Raw genomic sequence first — 6,038 nt, forward strand, 5'->3', positions numbered from 1 at the left:
TGAAAGGTGGGGCCTTGAAGAGGTGATTAGATTGTAGGACTGTGCAGTGGTGAATGGATTAATAATGGTGGTCAGGGGTGTGGTTCTGAGGGCTTTAAAAGAGGAGAGTCTGTCTTTCTCTCTCCCTGCTCTTTCTGCTTCCATCATCTTGCAATGTGAGACCCCTGGGTCACCGTCGCCACCAGATGGACTTTGGACTTCCCAGCCTCTGAAACTGTAAGCAATAAATTTCAATTTCCTTACTAAGTTCCAGGTATTTTGTTGTAAGCAACAGAGACAGACGAATACACACAGGTCCCTCTGCTCTATTGTTGCAGCCCACTTCCCCTAGCGTCAGGATTGTCAGCCCAGCCCGACAGTGACTCCCTTCCTTGGCTGTTGGCTCAGTGATTGCTGGTTCAGAGCCTATACTGCCTCCTGTAGTCCCCCAGAGTATTGTCAGCCAGCCACGAAAAGGCCATTCCTCCATTCAAGAATGCTCACTGCTTAGAACAATGCGGAGCTCGGCAAGATGGAAAATTCAGGGGGCATAAACCTATCAGTGCACTTCACTTGTGGAAAAATGGATTCCTTGATCAGAAGCTCTGTTGTGGAGAATGTGATTATGTTCCATAAATTTCCATTAGTCCATGGATGGTGATTTTGGCAGAGGCATGGTAGGAAGGGAAGGTAAACCCATATCCACAGTGGGTGATTATTCCAAGAAAAACAAATCACTGCCCCATCCATGACGGAAGCATTCCAATGGGGAGTGTTGTCCTAACAGGGGTGTGTAGGCTCCCGGCACTGGCTGCAGACATATTGGCTTTGGTGCAGGGAAGCTCGTGTGGCTAAGCACACACTGAATGGGTCAGCCAGGGAAGTAGGCTGAGGGAGATCGTCAGAGCAGGTCATCTGGTCTACCTGACTATTGAGAACCTCACCTCTGTGAGGTTGGCCTTTGGCGAGTATTTACATGGGACACAAATATCTATCTGTTCACCACGGGCCCATTAAAGGAAGTGCATCCTCATGCCTCTTCCCCAGAACTGCTTGTGACCACTTGTCCAATAACGTTCTTCCCAAATTTCTCACCATCCATTAGGCTCTGCCAATGAGTGCATGTAGATCCATACCTCTGACCACCTCTCTTTCCAAGTGAAATGAACACCAGGTGCACTGTTTGAAATTCTGACCCCACACATGTCAGGGCCACCCCTTACTGGGGCTGTAGAGCTGCAGCTGTCCGATTTCAAGTTATGCCAGCAGAACTATACATAGAGTAGGCCTGAAGTTCTTCCTCAGTCATCTGGTCATAAAGGACGCCCCAGGAAACCATTCGTGCGGAGGGAGGGAAAGGGGCTGATACAGCGAAGTAGCCATGGGAGTCTGAGTCATATGCTTGTGCAACTGACCTGTGCCTTCAGGGCGCGCTGAAGTCTGACCTCATTTGTTCCACTTCACTCAATAATGGTGCTATTGTACGCATCTAAATTTATAGCTTGTTGGGTTGGTTAACATCTAGCTCAAGATGGGCAGCTCTGATCTCATGGTAACTTCACACATTTAGTCTCCACTAGGGACAGAAGCTGATTTTCAAAAGGAGAATTTTTATTTTCAGAAGAGGACATGACTTTGCTCCAAAATTCTAATGGTCTATTCTGTGATACACTTGTAGAAGCCTTCCAACAGCTTCGTGTAGACTCCTGACTTGCCCCAGACCCTTCCAGATCCACTGGTTTTGTTGGTCAATTGGATTCAAGTAGCATGTCAGCTTGCAAAGCAGCCCGAATGCACTGCAGAACCTTCTCTGTTCTGGGTCCTACTCAAAACTGGCAGCCTTACAGATTACCTGTAAATCAGCTGGAAGAGCACAGATAAACGAGGTATATGTTGCATCCAAAATCTAAAGAGACCCACCAAGTGTTGTGCTGCTTTCTCAATAGTAGGAGGTGTCTGGTGTGGCGACTGTACTTCCTCTCAGAGGGGATATCTCAGCACGCCCCAGACCATTGTACCCCTAGAAATTTCACTGAGGTGTTAGGCATTTTGGGGCACTCACTTCTTATCCTCTGACATACATGCATCTTACCAAGGTTTTTAGGGTATTTATGACCCTTTGCTCATCAGATCCAAGCTGCATCATGCCATCAGTAGATATAGTAGATTAGTCTGTGATCCTGCAGAATGGCGAGGTAATCAAAGTCCCCAAGAACTGGCTTATGACAGAGGGCTGGAGAGCTGATAAGCCAGAGGTAAGGTGGTAAAGGTGTATTGCTGCCACCCCCAGGTGAAAACAAACTTCTCATTTGTTTTTGTTTTTAATCATAAGTATAGAAAAAAAAAGAATTTGCCAGATATTGGGAGCTGTGCTGGGTAAAGATACCGCATCCGGAAGAGCATATAAAACTGGAGTGACCACCTGGTTAAGTTTACAATATGATTTTTGGTTTTCTGTTTTGGGAAAGAGAGACAGTCCTGGTGGCTGCCAGTTGGCCATTTCTACCACAGGAGCCCTTGCTCTACCAGTCAGGGAGTCGCTATATGGATTCTGCCAACTGCTGAGACTTCTATTCCACTCTGCTTTCCGGAACCAGGGAAATAACCACAGGGTGGATTTGAAGACCTGCCTAGCCTCCTGTGAGATGGACCAGAACCAAACACCATTAATTGCTTGACTTCCGCAAGCCTCTACTCTGACTGTGGGACCACGTGGCAGTTATGTCAGCCAGAATTAAAATCAGCTCAGCCCAGTGTGCTGTAAACCCTCTCAAGTCTGACATTTCTTTTCCCTATCCACCCTTCCCAGATAAATGGCCACAGGTGTCTTTGGGAAAGGCAAGGAGGAAACTTGTACATTACACATTTTTGGCAGCATAGCAGCGTCCTCAAGGAGACCCGGCCTCCGCTTCACTCAAGGGGCTCTGGATAAAATTTGGGAATTGGATGAGGGGCCACGAGTTTCCCCTGTGGTCATTCAGGTGAGGTCTCTACTCATCAGATTATTCAAATCAAGTAGGACCTTGTAGGCTGCCCATCTGTTAGGTTGAACCATGGTAAATTGCAGTTTGTCGGGTCGAAAATGGTTGAGTATAGCATCTTTATATGGTAAAACCAAATATTTCAGTTGCAGGCCCTTCCTGATCCATTAGCCACTGCCAAAGACCTCAGTGGGTCAAGCCATTCTGAATGCTATCCTGGTTCTCTCGATTATGGTAACTGCTCCCTCCTTGTCTCTATGGTTAAGAGCTCCTTGGCCCTTGCCACTTTGGGATTCCAGCATCCCCACTGCATTCAGGAAGCCCTTCTCAACGGCAGCATCTCCCACTCTTTCTCCTGGCCTGCAGAGAGCAGCCACTACAGAGCCTTTCAGACATGCTGGCGTCCCCCTCCCCAGGTACTTCCCAAAGCTTTGGTGAAGGGCGCTCCTGGGCTCTTGGTTAGGAGGTGAGTGAGCAGTTTGTAATAAATCTGCTCCAGTATTCTTCCTGCCCTGAGTCTTCGGATGCCTCTCTCTACAGCAGTAGATCTCAACCAGGGGAGATTTTGCTCCCCAAAGGAGACACTGAGCAATGTCCAGAGACATTTGTGGTTGTTAACAACTGGAAGGGGTGTGTTACTGGCATCAAGTGGGCCAGGGACGTGGCGTAGCCTCCCACAATCACCCCACCCACAACGAAGAATCCTCTGGCCCCACATGTCAATAGTGTTGAAGTATGCCAAGGAAGTCCTGGGATCCCATCTTTTTAAAAAATGGGTTCCCACTGGGTCTAGGTTTCAGTCAACGAAACGAGCACAGTTAGGGCCACGTCCAGCTGCTGAGTTAACACATTGAATCCAGAATCTCTGGTGAGAGCACCCACCTTGAAAAAAATGAGGCCTGACCCGACATCACATTTCTTCCACCCTGGTCTATTTCTATACGTATTCCCTGCGTTTCGGCCAATATGGGCTGAAAATATTTTATGCTTCTTTTATTTTGTGTAGTGCAACTTCCTGAGTCCGGTTTTGTACCCATGTTCCTGGAGCTTGCTGGGATTTGAGTTCAGTCACAGACCCAGTAGCCAGAGGTGCTGGGGGGCTCTGAGGAAGGGTCTACCTTAGGAGAGATTATTATCGTTTCTTTAGGCAAGAAGAAGCCGATGTCCTGAGAAAGAGGACAAAGGGCTGCTTCTCTAGCAAGAAACCTTCTGTGGAATTTGCACGTTCAATGGCCTCAGCTTCATTGGGATCTTTCCAAATGGAATCCATTCCCGTGGTGAGCGTTCCACTCTTTCCCAATCAATGTCCTCACTTGAACAGGACAGAATCTGTGCCACCTGAGTTCAAATAGCTGTGCTGGAATTTAGCCACCCACCAGATCATCAGGGCTTGGGTTTGTTTTTTCTGAAATCTCAACTCTATGGCTGCAAGAGATATGGCCTTGTTTCTGGGCAGCAATGGAAGTTTTCTGGTACTTTAGGTCTTGAACTGTATATTTAAAGCCCCAAGTTCCTATTTTTTTCTATCAAATTCTCCAGGGTAGTTAGAAGAGGCCAGCCAAGTTCATGGCGTGTAAACCCTTTATTTTTACCATCACATTTTATCGCAGCGGCCACTGTCACCCAGGCCTTGCTTCTGTGAGCACTTGACTCTATGTGACTCACAGTAATAATTTAGGTCACTGTTTGGACTGTGTGCATGAAAACGCACCAGCGCTCCATTTGTTAGTGGCAAGGAGGTAGTAAATACCTTTGCATAGAACCAGGCAGTCAACAACTTTCTGACTCTCATCTTTAAGGTTTTGTTCTCCAGACCTCTGCTTCTGTTATTTAAAAAGACAACAACTTATCCATGAGTTTGGTCAGGAAAACAGAGCCACTACATATATTCCAGAAATAAGGGGCTTACTGTGGAAATCAGGGCTTACACGAATGCGGGAGGAGCTGGAGAGTGGGGTGGGGAAAAGGTCTGGGGAGCTGCAGCCAGGGGATCAGGAAGTAGTCACTGCTCACTTCAATCTGAAGCACTGGGCAGGTGGGAAAGCCACAAGTCGTGGAGCGGTGCCCCCTTTGACCACCATGGGCATGAGGAGCAGTCGGGGGAGGTGCTCAGAGCCATCTGTCCCTTGAGCACCAGGCAGAGTGGGAGCTAATGAGGAGATACGTTGGGTTAGTCCATTCCTGCTGCTTATAACAAAATACTTGGAACTGGGTAATTTATAAGAAAACAAAATTTATGGCTTACAGTTTCTGAGGCTGGGAAGTCCAAAGTCCATCTGGTGGTGGTGACAGTGACCCAGGGGTTTCACATTGAAAGATGGTGGAAGCAGAGAGAGCAGAGAGAAAGGCAGACTCTCCTCTCCTTTTAAAGCCCTCAGAACCATGCACCTGACCACTATTTTTAATCCATTCACTACTGCACTGTCCTACAATCCAATGACCTATTCAAGGCTCCACCTTTCAGTTACCATAATAGGAGTTCCCACCCTCCCAACAGTCACAGTGGGGGCTAAGATTCTAATACATAAAACTTGGGGGGACACAATTCAAGCTTCAGGGAGTTTTGGGGGGACATAACTCAATCCACTGCATATGTGGAGTTCTTGCATGGGTAGCCAGAGCCTCTAGAAGATGCAGCAGTCCCCCCTCATCTGGGGGTTTGCTTTCCAGGGTTTCAGTTCCCACTGTTGACCTTGGTCCTAAAATAGGTGTGTACAGTACAATTATTTTGAGAGAGAGAGAGAGAGAGACCACATTCACATAACTTTTATTACAATATATTGTGATAATTGTTCTATTTTATTACTAGCTATTATCGTTAATCTCTTACTATGCCTAATTTATAATTAAATGTGATCGTGACTATGTACGAGTCTATGAAAAAACAATGTACAAGTGAGGACAGGGTTTGGTGTATCCACAGTTTCAGGAATCCACTGGGGGTCTTGGAACGTATCCCCTGCAGATAAGGGGGGACCGCTGTAATGGTTTCTGCTTTACTTATACCTTACAAATCTCTTGAAATTCCTCTCACTGTTAAACTCTTACCAGGAACCATATGGAGAAGGGGATTCTGGG

General features: G+C 47.0%; 1 long non-coding RNA gene across 1 annotated transcript; it reads right to left on the reverse strand.

Moving 5' to 3' along the window:
* Positions 1-4,523: 4,523 nt before the first annotated feature.
* Positions 4,524-5,288, reverse strand: LOC134375641 (uncharacterized). Its single transcript, XR_010023408.1, has 2 exons — positions 5,206-5,288; positions 4,524-5,109 (listed from the first exon to the last, which is right to left on the reverse strand). It is a non-coding gene; the product is annotated as an uncharacterized LOC134375641 (long non-coding RNA).
* Positions 5,289-6,038: the final 750 nt, after the last annotated feature.

This window comes from Cynocephalus volans, chromosome 4, assembly GCF_027409185.1.
Source record: "Cynocephalus volans isolate mCynVol1 chromosome 4, mCynVol1.pri, whole genome shotgun sequence".
NCBI lineage: Eukaryota > Metazoa > Chordata > Mammalia > Dermoptera > Cynocephalidae > Cynocephalus > Cynocephalus volans.